Source organism: Lemur catta, chromosome 7, assembly GCF_020740605.2.
Source record: "Lemur catta isolate mLemCat1 chromosome 7, mLemCat1.pri, whole genome shotgun sequence".
In the NCBI taxonomy this organism is placed as follows: domain Eukaryota; kingdom Metazoa; phylum Chordata; class Mammalia; order Primates; family Lemuridae; genus Lemur; species Lemur catta.
The window spans coordinates 1,037,074-1,054,681 of NC_059134.1; positions in this window are offsets into that span (position 1 = coordinate 1,037,074).

Below are 17,608 nucleotides of genomic sequence, written 5' to 3' on the forward strand. Positions count from 1 at the left end.
CTAGGGCTGATGCTAACCCTAACGCTAACCCTAACACTATCCTAGGGCTGATGCTAACCCTAACCCTAACACTATCCTAGGCCTGATGATAACCCTAACCCTAACCCTAACACTATCCTAGGGCTGATGCTAACCCTAACCTTAACACTATCCTAGGGCTGATGCTAACCCTAACCCTAACCCTAACACTATCCTAGAGCTGATGCTAACCCTAACCCTAACACTATCCTAGGCCTGATGATAACCCTAACCCTAACCCTGAGACTATCCTAGGGCTGACGCTAACCCTAACCCTAAAACTATCCTAAGGCTGATGCTAACCCTAACCCTAACCCTAACACTATCATAGGCCTGATGCTAACCCTATCCCTAACCCTAACACTCTCCTAGGGCTCAGGCTAACCCTAACCCTAACACTATCCTAGGGCTGATGCTAACCCTAACCCTAACCCAAACACTATCCTAGGGTTGATGCTAACCCTAACCCTAACACTATCCTAGGGCTGATGCTAACCCTAACCCTAACCCTAACACTATCCTTGGGCTGATGCTAACCCTAACCCTAACACTATCCTGGGCCTGATGCTAACCCTAACCCTAACCCTAACACTATCCTAGGGCTGATGCTAACCCTAACCCTAACACAATCCTTGGGCTGATGCTAACCCTAACCCTAACCCTAACACTATCCTAGGGCAGATGCTAACCCTAACGCTAACCCTAACACTATCCTTGAACTGATGCTAACCCTAACCCTAACCATAACACTATCCTAGGCCTGATGATAACCCTAACCCTAACCCTAACACTATCCTAGGGTTTATGTTAACCCTAACCCTAACACTATCCTAGGTTGATGCTAACCCTAACCCTAACCCTAACACTATCCTAGGGCCGATGCTAACCCTAACCCTAACCCTAACACTATCCTAGGGCTGATGCTAACCCTAACACTAACACTATCCTAGGGCTGAGGCTAACCCTAACCCTAACCCTAACATTATCCTAGGGCGGATGCTAACCCTAACCCTAACCCTAACACTATCCTAGGGCTGATGCTAACCCTAACACTAACACTATCCTAGGCCTGATGCTAACCCTAACCCTAACCCTAACACTATCTTAGGGCTGATGCTAACCCTAACACTAACACTATCCTAGGGCTGATGCGAACCCTAACACTAACACTATCCTAGGGCTGATGCTAGCCCTAACCCTAACCCTAACACTCTCCAAGGGCTGATGCTAACCCTAACCCTAACCGTAACACTATCCTAGGGCTGATGCTAACCCTAACCCTAACTCTAACACTATCTTAGGGCTAAGGCTAACCATAACCCTAACACTATCCTACGGCTGATGCTAACCCTAACCCTAACCCTAACACTATCCCAGGGCTGATGCTAACCCTAACCCTAACACTATCCTAGGCCTGATGCTAACCCTAAACCTAACCCTAACACTATCCTAGGGCTGATGCTAACCCTAACCCTAACACTATCCTAGGGCTGATGCTAACCCTAACCCTAACCCTAACACTATCCTAGGGCTGATGCTAACCCTAACCCTAACTCTAACACTATCTTAGGGCTGAGGCTAACCCTAACCCTAACACTATCCTACGGCTGATGCTAACCCGAACCCTAACCCTAACACTATCCTAGGGCTGATGCTAACCCTAACCATAACACTATCCTAGGCCTGATGCTAACCCTAACCCTAACCCTAACTCTATCCTAGGGTTGATGCTAACCCTAACCCTAACACTATCCTAGGGCTGATGCTAACCCTAACCCTAACCCTAACACTATCCTAGGCCTGATGATAACCCTAACCCTAACCCTAACACTATCCTAAGTCTGATGCTAACCCTAGCCCTCACACTATCCTAGGCCTGATGATAACCCTAACCCTAACCTTAACACTATCCTATGGCTGATGCTAACCCTAACCCTAACCCTAACACTATCCTAGAGCTGATGCTAACCCTAACCCTAACACTATCCTAGGCCTGATGATAACCCAAACCCTAACCCTGACACTATCCTAGGGCTGATGCTAACCCTAACCCTAACACTATCCTAGGGCTGATGCTAACCCTAACCCTAACACTAACCTAGGCCTGATGATAACCCTAACCCTAACCCTGACACTATCCTAGGGCTGATGCTAACCCTAACCCTAACACTACCCTAGGGCTGATGCTAACCCTAACCCTAACACTATCCTAGGCCTGATGCTAACCCTATCCCTAATCCTAACACTCTCCTAGGACTGAGGGTAACCCTAACCCTAACGCTATCCTAGGGCTGATGCTAACCCTAACCCTAACACTATCCTAGGGCTGATGCTAACCCTAACCCTAACCCTAACACTATCCTTGGGCTGATGCTAACCCTAACCCTAACACTATCCTGGGCCTGATGCTAACCCTAACCCTAACCCTAACACTATCCTAGGGCTGATGCTAACCCTAACCCTAACCCTAACACTATCCTTGAACTGATGCTAACCCTAACCCTAACCCTAACATTATCCTAGGTCTGATGATAACCCTAACCCTAACCCTAACACTATACTAGGATTTATGTTAACCCTAACCCTCACACTATCCTAGGGCTGATGCTAACCCTAACCCTAACCCTAACACTATCCTAGGGCGGATGCTAACCCTAACCCTAACCCTAACACTATCCTAGGGCTGATGCTAACCCTAACACTAACACTATCCTAGGCCTGATGCTAACCCTAACCCTAACCCTAACACTATCCTAGGGCTGATGCTAACCCTAACCCTAACACTATCCTAGGGCTGATGCTAACCCTAACACTAACACTATCCTAGGGCTGATGCTAACCCTAACCCTAACCCTAACACTCTCCAAGGGCTGATACTAACCCTAACCCTAACCCTAACACTATCCTAGGGCTGATTCTAACCCTAACCCTAACTCTAACACTATCTTAGGCCTGAGGCTAACCCTAACCCTAACACTATCCTACGGCTGATGCTAACCCTAACCCTAACCCTAACACGATCCTAGGGCTGATGCTAACCCTAACCCTAACACTATCCTAAGGCTGATGCTAACCCTAACCCTAACCCTAACACTATCCTAAGGCTGATGCTAACCCTAGCCCTCACACTATCCTAGGCCTGATGATAACACTAACCCTAACCTTAACACTATCCTAGGGCTGATGCTAACCCTAACCCTAACCCTAACACTATCCTAGAGCTGATGCTAACCCTAACCCTAACACTATCCTAGGCCTGATAATAACGCTAACCCTAACCCTGAGACTATCCTAGGGCTGATGCTAACCCTAACCCTAACACTATCCTAAGGCTGATGCTAACCCTAACCCTAACCCTAACACTATCCTAGGCCTGATGCTAACCCTATCCCTAACCCTAACACTCTCCTAGGGCTCAGGCTAACCCTAACCCTAACACTATCCTAGGGCTGATGCTAACCCTAACCCTAACCCAAACACTATCCTAGGGTTGATGCTAACCCTAACCCTAACACTATCCTAGGGCTGATGCTAACCCTAACCCTAACCCTAACACTATCCTTGGGCTGATGCTAACCCTAACCCTAACACTATCCTGGGCCTGATGCTAACCCTAACCCTAACCCTAACACTATCCTAGGGCTGATGCTAACCCTAACCCTAACACTATCCTTGGGCTGATGCTAAACCTAACCCTAACCCTAACACTATCCTAGGGCAGATGCTAACCCTAACGCTAACCCTAACACTATCCTTGAACTGATGCTAACCCTAACCCTAACCATAACACTATCCTAGGCCTGATGATAACCCTAACCCTAACCCTAACACTATCCTAGGGTTTATGTTAACCCTAACCCTAACACTATCCTAGGGTTGATGCTAACCCTAACCCTAACCCTAACACTATCCTAGGGCCGATGCTAACCCTAACCCTAACCCTAACACTATCCTAGGGCTGATGCTAACCCTAACACTAACACTATCCTAGGCCTGATGCTAACCCTAACCCTAACCCTAACACTATCCTAGGGCTGATGCTAACCCTAACCCTAACACTATCCTAGGGCTGATGCTAACCCTAACACTAACACTATCCTAGGGCTGATGCTAGCCCTAACCCTAACCCTAACACTCTCCAAGGGCTGATGCTAACCCTAACCCTAACCCTAACACTATCCTAGGGCTGATGCTAACCCTAACCCTAACTCTAACACTATCTTAGGGCTGAGGCTAGCCATAACCCTAACACTATCCTACGGCTGATGCTAACCCTAACCCTAACCCTAACACTATCCCAGGGCTGATGCTAACCCTAACCCTAACACTATCCTAGGCCTGATGCTAACCCTAACCCTAACCCTAACACTATCCTAGGGCTGATGCTAACCCTAACCCTAACACTATCCTAGGGCTGATGCTAACCCTAACCCTAACCCTAACACTATCCTAGGGCTGATGCTAACCCTAACCCTAACTCTAACACTATCTTAGGGCTGAGGCTAACCCTAACCCTAACACTATCCTACGGCTGATGCTAACCCGAACCCTAACCCTAACACTATCCTGGGCCTGATGCTAACCCTAACCCTAACCCTAACACTATCCTAGGGCTGATGCTAACCCTAACCCTAACACTATCCTAGGGCTGATGCTAACCCTAACACTAACACTATCCTAGGGCTGATGCTAACCCTAACCCTAACCCTAACACTCTCCAAGGGCTGATGCTAACCCTAACCCTAACCCTAACACTATCCTAGGGCTGATGCTAACCCTAACCCTAACTCTAACACTATCTTAGGGCTGAAGCTAATCTTAACCATAACACTATCGTACGACTGATGCTAACCCTAACCCTAACCCTAACACTATCCTAGGGCTGATGCTAACCCTAACCCTAACACTATCCTAGGCCTGATGCTAACCCTAACCCTAACCCTAACACTATCCTAGGGCTGATGCTAACCCTAACCCTAACACTATCCTAGGGCTGATGCTAACCCTAACCCTAACCCTAACACTATCCTAGGGCTGATGCTAACCCTAACCCTAACTCTAACACTATCTTAGGGCTGAGGCTAACCCTAACCCTAACACTATCCTACGGCTGATGCTAACCCGAACCCTAACCCTAACACTATCCTAGGGCTGATGCTAACCCTAACCCTAACACTATCCTAGGCCTGATGATAACCCTTACCCTAACCCTAACACTATCCTAGGGCTGATGCTAACCCTAACCCTAACACTATCCTAGGGCTGATGCTAACCCTAACCCTAACCCTAACACTATCCTAGGGCTGATGCTAACCCTAACGCTAACCCTAACACTATCCTTGAACTGACGCTAACCCTAACCCTAACCCTAACACTATCCTAGGGCTGATGCTAACCCTAACCCTAACACTAACACTAACCTAGGGCTGATGCTAACCCTAACACTAACACTATCCTAGGGCTGATGCTAACCCTAACCCTAACCCTAACACTATCCTAGGGCTGATGCTAACCCTAACCCTAACCCAAACACTATCCTAGGGTTGATGCTAACCCTAACCCTAACACTATCCTAGGGCTGATGCTAACCCTATCCCTAACCCTAACACTATCCTTGGGCTGATGCTAACCCTAACCCTAACACTATCCTGGGCCTGATGCTAACCCTAACCCTAACCCTAACACTATCCCAGGGCTGATGCTAACCCTAACCCTAACACTAACACTAACCTAGGGCTGATGCTAACCCTAACCCTAACACTATCCTAGGGCTGATGCTAACCCTAACACTAACACTATCCTAGGGCTGATGCTAACCATAACCCTAACCCTAACACTATCCTAGGGCAGATGCTAACCCTAACGCTAACCCTAACACTATCCTTGAACTGATGCTAACCCTAACCCTAACCCTAACACTATCCTGGGCCTGATGCTAACCCTAACCCTAACCCTAACACTATCCTAGGGCTGATGCTAACCCTAACCCTAACACTATCCTTGGGCTGATGCTAACCCTAACCCTAACCATAACACTATCCTAGGGCAGATGCTAACCCTAACCCTAACCCTAACACTATCCTAGGGTTTATGTTAACCCTAACCCTAACAATATTCTAGGGCTGATGCTAACCCTAACCCTAACCCTAACACTATCCTAGGGCGGATGCTAACCCTAACCCTAACCCTAACACTATCCTAGGGCTGATGCTAACCCTAACACTAACACTATCCTAGGGCTGATGCTAACCCTAACCCTAACCCTAACATTATCCTAGGGCGGATGCTAACCCTAACCCTAACTCTAACACTATCCTAGGGCTGATGCTAACCCTAACCCTAACACTATCCTAGGGCTGATGCTTATCCTAACCATAACACTATCCTAGGGCTGATGCTAACCCTAACCCTAACCCTAACTCTATCCTAGGGTTGATGCTAACCCTAACCCTAACACTATCCTAGGGCTGATGCTAACCCTAACGCTAACCCTAACACTATCCTAGGGCTGATGCTAACCCTAACCCTAACACTATCCTAGGCCTGATGATAACCCTAACCCTAACCCTAACACTATCCTAGGGCTGATGCTAACCCTAACCTTAACACTATCCTAGGGCTGATGCTAACCCTAACCCTAACCCTAACACTATCCTAGAGCTGATGCTAACCCTAACCCTAACACTATCCTAGGCCTGATGATAACCCTAACCCTAACCCTGAGACTATCCTAGGGCTGATGCTAACCCTAACCCTAACACTATCCTAACGCTGATGCTAACCCTAACCCTAACCCTAACACTATCATAGGCCTGATGCTAACCCTATCCCTAACCCTAACACTCTCCTAGGGCTCAGGCTAACCCTAACCCTAACACTATCCTAGGGCTGATGCTAACCCTAACCCTAACCCAAACACTATCCTAGGGTTGATGCTAACCCTAACCCTAACACTATCCTAGGGCTGATGCTAACCCTAACCCTAACCCTAACACTATCCTTGGGCTGATGCTAACCCTAACCCTAACACTATCCTGGGCCTGATGCTAACCCTAACCCTAACCCTAACACTATCCTAGGGCTGATGCTAACCCTAACCCTAACACTATCCTTGGGCTGATGCTAACCCTAACCCTAACCCTAACACTATCCTAGGGCAGATGCTAACCCTAACGCTAACCCTAACACTATCCTTGAACTGATGCTAACCCTAACCCTAACCATAACACTATCCTAGGCCTGATGATAACCCTAACCCTAACCCTAACACTATCCTAGGGTTTATGTTAACCCTAACCCTAACACTATCCTAGGGTTGATGCTAACCCTAACCCTAACCCTAACACTATCCTAGGGCCGATGCTAACCCTAACCCTAACCCTAACACTATCCTAGGGCTGATGCTAACCCTAACACTAACACTATCCTAGGGCTGATGCTAACCCTAACCCTAACCCTAACATTATCCTAGGGCGGATGCTAACCCTAACCCTAACCCTAACACTATCCTAGGGCTGATGCTAACCCTAACACTAACACTATCCTAGGCCTGATGCTAACCCTAACCCTAACCCTAACACTATCCTAGGGCTGATGCTAACCCTAACACTAACACTATCCTAGGGCTGATGCGAACCCTAACACTAACACTATCCTAGGGCTGATGCTAGCCCTAACCCTAACCCTAACACTCTCCAAGGGCTGATGCTAACCCTAACCCTAACCGTAACACTATCCTAGGGCTGATGCTAACCCTAACCCTAACTCTAACACTATCTTAGGGCTGAGGCTAACCATAACCCTAACACTATCCTACGGCTGATGCTAACCCTAACCCTAACCCTAACACTATCCCAGGGCGGATGCTAACCCTAACCCTAACACTATCCTAGGCCTGATGATAACCCTAACCCTAACCCTAACACTATCCTAGGGCTGATGCTAACCCTAACCTTAACACTATCCTAGGGCTGATGCTAACCCTAACCCTAACCCTAACACTATCCTAGAGCTGATGCTAACCCTAACCCTAACACTATCCTAGGCCTGATGATAACCCTAACCCTAACCCTGAGACTATCCTAGGGCTGATGCTAACCCTAACCCTAACACTATCCTAAGGCTGATGCTAACCCTAACCCTAACCCTAACACTATCATAGGCCTGATGCTAACCCTATCCCTAACCCTAACACTCTCCTAGGGCTCAGGCTAACCCTAACCCTAACACTATCCTAGGGCTGATGCTAACCCTAACCCTAACCCAAACACTATCCTAGGGTTGATGCTAACCCTAACCCTAACACTATCCTAGGGCTGATGCTAACCCTAACCCTAACCCTAACACTATCCTTGGGCTGATGCTAACCCTAACCCTAACACTATCCTGGGCCTGATGCTAACCCTAACCCTAACCCTAACACTATCCTAGGGCTGATGCTAACCCTAACCCTAACACAATCCTTGGGCTGATGCTAACCCTAACCCTAACCCTAACACTATCCTAGGGCAGATGCTAACCCTAACGCTAACCCTAACACTATCCTTGAACTGATGCTAACCCTAACCCTAACCATAACACTATCCTAGGCCTGATGATAACCCTAACCCTAACCCTAACACTATCCTAGGGTTTATGTTAACCCTAACCCTAACACTATCCTAGGTTGATGCTAACCCTAACCCTAACCCTAACACTATCCTAGGGCCGATGCTAACCCTAACCCTAACCCTAACACTATCCTAGGGCTGATGCTAACCCTAACACTAACACTATCCTAGGGCTGAGGCTAACCCTAACCCTAACCCTAACATTATCCTAGGGCGGATGCTAACCCTAACCCTAACCCTAACACTATCCTAGGGCTGATGCTAACCCTAACACTAACACTATCCTAGGCCTGATGCTAACCCTAACCCTAACCCTAACACTATCCTAGGGCTGATGCTAACCCTAACACTAACACTATCCTAGGGCTGATGCGAACCCTAACACTAACACTATCCTAGGGCTGATGCTAGCCCTAACCCTAACCCTAACACTCTCCAAGGGCTGATGCTAACCCTAACCCTAACCGTAACACTATCCTAGGGCTGATGCTAACCCTAACCCTAACTCTAACACTATCTTAGGGCTGAGGCTAACCATAACCCTAACACTATCCTACGGCTGATGCTAACCCTAACCCTAACCCTAACACTATCCCAGGGCTGATGCTAACCCTAACCCTAACACTATCCTAGGCCTGATGCTAACCCTAAACCTAACCCTAACACTATCCTAGGGCTGATGCTAACCCTAACCCTAACACTATCCTAGGGCTGATGCTAACCCTAACCCTAACCCTAACACTATCCTAGGGCTGATGCTAACCCTAACCCTAACTCTAACACTATCTTAGGGCTGAGGCTAACCCTAACCCTAACACTATCCTACGGCTGATGCTAACCCGAACCCTAACCCTAACACTATCCTAGGGCTGATGCTAACCCTAACCATAACACTATCCTAGGCCTGATGCTAACCCTAACCCTAACCCTAACTCTATCCTAGGGTTGATGCTAACCCTAACCCTAACACTATCCTAGGGCTGATGCTAACCCTAACCCTAACCCTAACACTATCCTAGGCCTGATGATAACCCTAACCCTAACCCTAACACTATCCTAAGTCTGATGCTAACCCTAGCCCTCACACTATCCTAGGCCTGATGATAACCCTAACCCTAACCTTAACACTATCCTATGGCTGATGCTAACCCTAACCCTAACCCTAACACTATCCTAGAGCTGATGCTAACCCTAACCCTAACACTATCCTAGGCCTGATGATAACCCAAACCCTAACCCTGACACTATCCTAGGGCTGATGCTAACCCTAACCCTAACACTATCCTAGGGCTGATGCTAACCCTAACCCGAACACTAACCTAGGCCTGATGATAACCCTAACCCTAACCCTGACACTATCCTAGGGCTGATGCTAACCCTAACCCTAACACTACCCTAGGGCTGATGCTAACCCTAACCCTAACACTATCCTAGGCCTGATGCTAACCCTATCCCTAATCCTAACACTCTCCTAGGACTGAGGGTAACCCTAACCCTAACGCTATCCTAGGGCTGATGCTAACCCTAACCCTAACACTATCCTAGGGCTGATGCTAACCCTAACCCTAACCCTAACACTATCCTTGGGCTGATGCTAACCCTAACCCTAACACTATCCTGGGCCTGATGCTAACCCTAACCCTAACCCTAACACTATCCTAGGGCTGATGCTAACCCTAACCCTAACCCTAACACTATCCTTGAACTGATGCTAACCCTAACCCTAACCCTAACATTATCCTAGGTCTGATGATAACCCTAACCCTAACCCTAACACTATACTAGGATTTATGTTAACCCTAACCCTCACACTATCCTAGGGCTGATGCTAACCCTAACCCTAACCCTAACACTATCCTAGGGCGGATGCTAACCCTAACCCTAACCCTAACACTATCCTAGGGCTGATGCTAACCCTAACACTAACACTATCCTAGGCCTGATGCTAACCCTAACCCTAACCCTAACACTATCCTAGGGCTGATGCTAACCCTAACCCTAACACTATCCTAGGGCTGATGCTAACCCTAACACTAACACTATCCTAGGGCTGATGCTAACCCTAACCCTAACCCTAACACTCTCCAAGGGCTGATACTAACCCTAACCCTAACCCTAACACTATCCTAGGGCTGATGCTAACCCTAACCCTAACTCTAACACTATCTTAGGCCTGAGGCTAACCCTAACCCTAACACTATCCTACGGCTGATGCTAACCCTAACCCTAACCCTAACACGATCCTAGGGCTGATGCTAACCCTAACCCTAACACTATCCTAAGGCTGATGCTAACCCTAACCCTAACCCTAACCCTAACACTATCCTAAGGCTGATGCTAACCCTAGCCCTCACACTATCCTAGGCCTGATGATAACACTAACCCTAACCTTAACACTATCCTAGGGCTGATGCTAACCCTAACCCTAACCCTAACACTATCCTAGAGCTGATGCTAACCCTAACCCTAACACTATCCTAGGCCTGATAATAACCCTAACCCTAACCCTGAGACTATCCTAGGGCTGATGCTAACCCTAACCCTAACACTATCCTAAGGCTGATGCTAACCCTAACCCTAACCCTAACACTATCCTAGGCCTGATGCTAACCCTATCCCTAACCCTAACACTCTCCTAGGGCTCAGGCTAACCCTAACCCTAACACTATCCTAGGGCTGATGCTAACCCTAACCCTAACCCAAACACTATCCTAGGGTTGATGCTAACCCTAACCCTAACACTATCCTAGGGCTGATGCTAACCCTAACCCTAACCCTAACACTATCCTTGGGCTGATGCTAACCCTAACCCTAACACTATCCTGGGCCTGATGCTAACCCTAACCCTAACCCTAACACTATCCTAGGGCTGATGCTAACCCTAACCCTAACACTATCCTTGGGCTGATGCTAAACCTAACCCTAACCCTAACACTATCCTAGGGCAGATGCTAACCCTAACGCTAACCCTAACACTATCCTTGAACTGATGCTAACCCTAACCCTAACCATAACACTATCCTAGGCCTGATGATAACCCTAACCCTAACCCTAACACTATCCTAGGGTTTATGTTAACCCTAACCCGAACACTATCCTAGGGTTGATGCTAACCCTAACCCTAACCCTAACACTATCCTAGGGCCGATGCTAACCCTAACCCTAACCCTAACACTATCCTAGGGCTGATGCTAACCCTAACACTAACACTATCCTAGGCCTGATGCTAACCCTAACCCTAACCCTAACACTATCCTAGGGCTGATGCTAACCCTAACCCTAACACTATCCTAGGGCTGATGCTAACCCTAACACTAACACTATCCTAGGGCTGATGCTAGCCCTAACCCTAACCCTAACACTCTCCAAGGGCTGATGCTAACCCTAACCCTAACCCTAACACTATCCTAGGGCTGATGCTAACCCTAACCCTAACTCTAACACTATCTTAGGGCTGAGGCTAGCCATAACCCTAACACTATCCTACGGCTGATGCTAACCCTAACCCTAACCCTAACACTATCCCAGGGCTGATGCTAACCCTAACCCTAACACTATCCTAGGCCTGATGCTAACCCTAACCCTAACCCTAACACTATCCTAGGGCTGATGCTAACCCTAACCCTAACACTATCCTAGGGCTGATGCTAACCCTAACCCTAACCCTAACACTATCCTAGGGCTGATGCTAACACTAACCCTAACTCTAACACTATCTTAGGGCTGAGGCTAACCCTAACCCTAACACTATCCTACGGCTGGTGCTAACCCGAACCCTAACCCTAACACTATCCTGGGCCTGATGCTAACCCTAACCCTAACCCTAACACTATCCTAGGGCTGATGCTAACCCTAACCCTAACACTATCCTAGGGCTGATGCTAACCCTAACACTAACACTATCCTAGGGCTGATGCTAACCCTAACCCTAACCCTAACACTCTCCAAGGGCTGATGCTAACCCTAACCCTAACCCTAACACTATCCTAGGGCTGATGCTAACCCTAACCCTAACTCTAACACTATCTTAGGGCTGAAGCTAATCCTAACCATAACACTATCGTACGACTGATGCTAACCCTAACCCTAACCCTAACACTATCCTAGGGCTGATGCTAACCCTAACCCTAACACTATCCTAGGCCTGATGCTAACCCTAACCCTAACCCTAACACTATCCTAGGGCTGATGCTAACCCTAACCCTAACACTATCCTAGGGCTGATGCTAACCCTAACCCTAACCCTAACACTATCCTAGGGCTGATGCTAACCCTAACCCTAACTCTAACACTATCTTAGGGCTGAGGCTAACCCTAACCCTAACACTATCCTACGGCTGATGCTAACCCGAACCCTAACCCTAACACTATCCTAGGGCTGATGCTAACCCTAACCCTAACACTATCCTAGGCCTGATGATAACCCTTACCCTAACCCTAACACTATCCTAGGGCTGATGCTAACCCTAACCCTAACACTATCCTAGGGCTGATGCTAACCCTAACCCTAACCCTAACACTATCCTAGGGCTGATGCTAACCCTAACGCTAACCCTAACACTATCCTTGAACTGACGCTAACCCTAACCCTAACCCTAACACTATCCTAGGGCTGATGCTAACCCTAACCCTAACACTAACACTAACCTAGGGCTGATGCTAACCCTAACACTAACACTATCCTAGGGCTGATGCTAACCCTAACCCTAACCCTAACACTATCCTAGGGCTGATGCTAACCCTAACCCTAACCCAAACACTATCCTAGGGTTGATGCTAACCCTAACCCTAACACTATCCTAGGGCTGATGCTAACCCTATCCCTAACCCTAACACTATCCTTGGGCTGATGCTAACCCTAACCCTAACACTATCCTGGGCCTGATGCTAACCCTAACCCTAACCCTAACACTATCCCAGGGCTGATGCTAACCCTAACCCTAACACTAACACTAACCTAGGGCTGATGCTAACCCTAACCCTAACACTATCCTAGGGCTGATGCTAACCCTAACACTAACACTATCCTAGGGCTGATGCTAACCATAACCCTAACCCTAACACTATCCTAGGGCAGATGCTAACCCTAACGCTAACCCTAACACTATCCTTGAACTGATGCTAACCCTAACCCTAACCCTAACACTATCCTGGGCCTGATGCTAACCCTAACCCTAACCCTAACACTATCCTAGGGCTGATGCTAACCCTAACCCTAACACTATCCTTGGGCTGATGCTAACCCTAACCCTAACCATAACACTATCCTAGGGCAGATGCTAACCCTAACCCTAACCCTAACACTATCCTAGGGTTTATGTTAACCCTAACCCTAACACTATTCTAGGGCTGATGCTAACCCTAACCCTAACCCTAACACTATCCTAGGGCGGATGCTAACCCTAACCCTAACCCTAACACTATCCTAGGGCTGATGCTAACCCTAACACTAACACTATCCTAGGGCTGATGCTAACCCTAACCCTAACCCTAACATTATCCTAGGGCGGATGCTAACCCTAACCCTAACTCTAACACTATCCTAGGGCTGATGCTAACCCTAACCCTAACACTATCCTAGGGCTGATGCTTATCCTAACCATAACACTATCCTAGGGCTGATGCTAACCCTAACCCTAACCCTAACTCTATCCTAGGGTTGATGCTAACCCTAACCCTAACACTATCCTAGGGCTGATGCTAACCCTAACGCTAACCCTAACACTATCCTAGGGCTGATGCTAACCCTAACCCTAACACTATCCTAGGCCTGATGATAACCCTAACCCTAACCCTAACACTATCCTAGGGCTGATGCTAACCCTAACCTTAACACTATCCTAGGGCTGATGCTAACCCTAACCCTAACCCTAACACTATCCTAGAGCTGATGCTAACCCTAACCCTAACACTATCCTAGGCCTGATGATAACCCTAACCCTAACCCTGAGACTATCCTAGGGCTGATGCTAACCCTAACCCTAACACTATCCTAAGGCTGATGCTAACCCTAACCCTAACCCTAACACTATCATAGGCCTGATGCTAACCCTATCCCTAACCCTAACACTCTCCTAGGGCTCAGGCTAACCCTAACCCTAACACTATCCTAGGGCTGATGCTAACCCTAACCCTAACCCAAACACTATCCTAGGGTTGATGCTAACCCTAACCCTAACACTATCCTAGGGCTGATGCTAACCCTAACCCTAACCCTAACACTATCCTTGGGCTGATGCTAACCCTAACCCTAACACTATCCTGGGCCTGATGCTAACCCTAACCCTAACCCTAACACTATCCTAGGGCTGATGCTAACCCTAACCCTAACACTATCCTTGGGCTGATGCTAACCCTAACCCTAACCCTAACACTATCCTAGGGCAGATGCTAACCCTAACGCTAACCCTAACACTATCCTTGAACTGATGCTAACCCTAACCGTAACCATAACACTATCCTAGGCCTGATGATAACCCTAACCCTAACCCTAACACTATCCTAGGGTTTATGTTAACCCTAACCCTAACACTATCCTAGGGTTGATGCTAACCCTAACCCTAACCCTAACACTATCCTAGGGCCGATGCTAACCCTAACCCTAACCCTAACACTATCCTAGGGCTGATGCTAACCCTAACACTAACACTATCCTAGGGCTGATGCTAACCCTAACCCTAACCCTAACATTATCCTAGGGCGGATGCTAACCCTAACCCTAACCCTAACACTATCCTAGGGCTGATGCTAACCCTAACACTAACACTATCCTAGGCCTGATGCTAACCCTAACCCTAACCCTAACACTATCCTAGGGCTGATGCTAACCCTAACACTAACACTATCCTAGGGCTGATGCGAACCCTAACACTAACACTATCCTAGGGCTGATGCTAGCCCTAACCCTAACCCTAACACTCTCCAAGGGCTGATGCTAACCCTAACCCTAACCGTAACACTATCCTAGGGCTGATGCTAACCCTAACCCTAACTCTAACACTATCTTAGGGCTGAGGCTAACCATAACCCTAACACTATCCTACGGCTGATGCTAACCCTAACCCTAACCCTAACACTATCCCAGGGCGGATGCTAACCCTAACCCTAACACTATCCTAGGCCTGATGCTAACCCTAAACCTAACCCTAACACTATCCTAGGGCTGATGCTAACCCTAACCCTAACACTATCCTAGGGCTGATGCTAACCCTAACCCTAACCCTAACACTATCCTAGGGCTGATGCTAACCCTAACCCTAACTCTAACACTATCTTAGGGCTGAGGCTAACCCTAACCCTAACACGATCCTACGGCTGATGCTAACCCGAACCCTAACCCTAACACTATCCTAGGGCTGATGCTAACCCTAACCATAACACTATCCTAGGCCTGATGCTAACCCTAACCCTAACCCTAACTCTATCCTAGGGTTGATGCTAACCCTAACCCTAACACTATCCTAGGGCTGATGCTAACCCTAACCCTAACCCTAACACTATCCTAGGCCTGATGATAACCCTAACCCTAACCCTAACACTATCCTAAGTCTGATGCTAACCCTAGCCCTCACACTATCCTAGGCCTGATGATAACCCTAACCCTAACCCTGACACTATCCTAGGGCTGATGCTAACCCTAACCCTAACACTATCCTAGGGCTGATGCTAACCCTAACCCTAACACTAACCTAGGCCTGATGATAACCCTAACCCTAACCCTGACACTATCCTAGGGCTGATGCTAACCCTAACCCTAACACTATCCTAGGGCTGATGCTAACCCTAACCCTAACACTAACCTAGGCCTGATGATAACCCTAACCCTAACCCTGACACTATCCTAGGGCTGATGCTAACCCTAACCCTAACACTACCCTAGGGCTGATGCTAACCCTAACCCTAACACTATCCTAGGCCTGATGCTAACCCTATCCCTAATCCTAACACTCTCCTAGGACTGAGGGTAACCCTAACCCTAACGCTATCCTAGGGCTGATGCTAACCCTAACCCTAACACTATCCTAGGGCTGATGCTAACCCTAACCCTAACCCTAACACTATCCTTGGGCTGATGCTAACCCTAACCCTAACACTATCCTGGGCCTGATGCTAACCCTAACCCTAACCCTAACACTATCCTAGGGCTGATGCTAACCCTAACCCTAACCCTAACACTATCCTTGAACTGATGCTAACCCTAACCCTAACCCTAACAGTATCCTAGGTCTGATGATAACCCTAACCCTAACCCTAACACTATCCTAGGATTTATGTTAACCCTAACCCTCACACTATCCTAGGGCTGATGCTAACCCTAACCCTAACCCTAACACTATCCTAGGGCGGATGCTAACCCTAACCCTAACCCTAACACTATCCTAGGGCTGATGCTAACCCTAACACTAACACTATCCTAGGGCTGATGCTAACCCTAACCCTAACCCTAACATTATCCTAGGGCGGATGCTAACCCTAACCCTAACCCTAACACTATCCTAGGGCTGATGCTAACCCTAACACTAACACTATCCTAGGCCTGATGCTAACCCTAACCCTAACCCTAACACTATCCTAGGGCTGATGCTAACCCTAACCCTAACACTATCCTAGGGCTGATGCTAACCCTAACACTAACACTATCCTAGGGCTGATGCTAACCCTAACCCTAACCCTAACACTCTCCAAGGGCTGATGCTAACCCTAACCCTAACCCTAACACTATCCTAGGGCTGATGCTAACCCTAACCCTAACTCTAACACTATCTTAGGCCTGAGGCTAACCCTAACCCTAACACTATCCTACGGCTGATGCTAACCCTAACCCTAACCCTAACACGATCCTAGGGCTGATGCTAACCCTAACCCTAACACTATCCTAAGGCTGATGCTAACCCTAACCCTAACCCTAACACTATCCTAAGTCTGATGCTAACCCTAGCCCTCACACTATCCTAGGCCTGATGATAACACTAACCCTAACC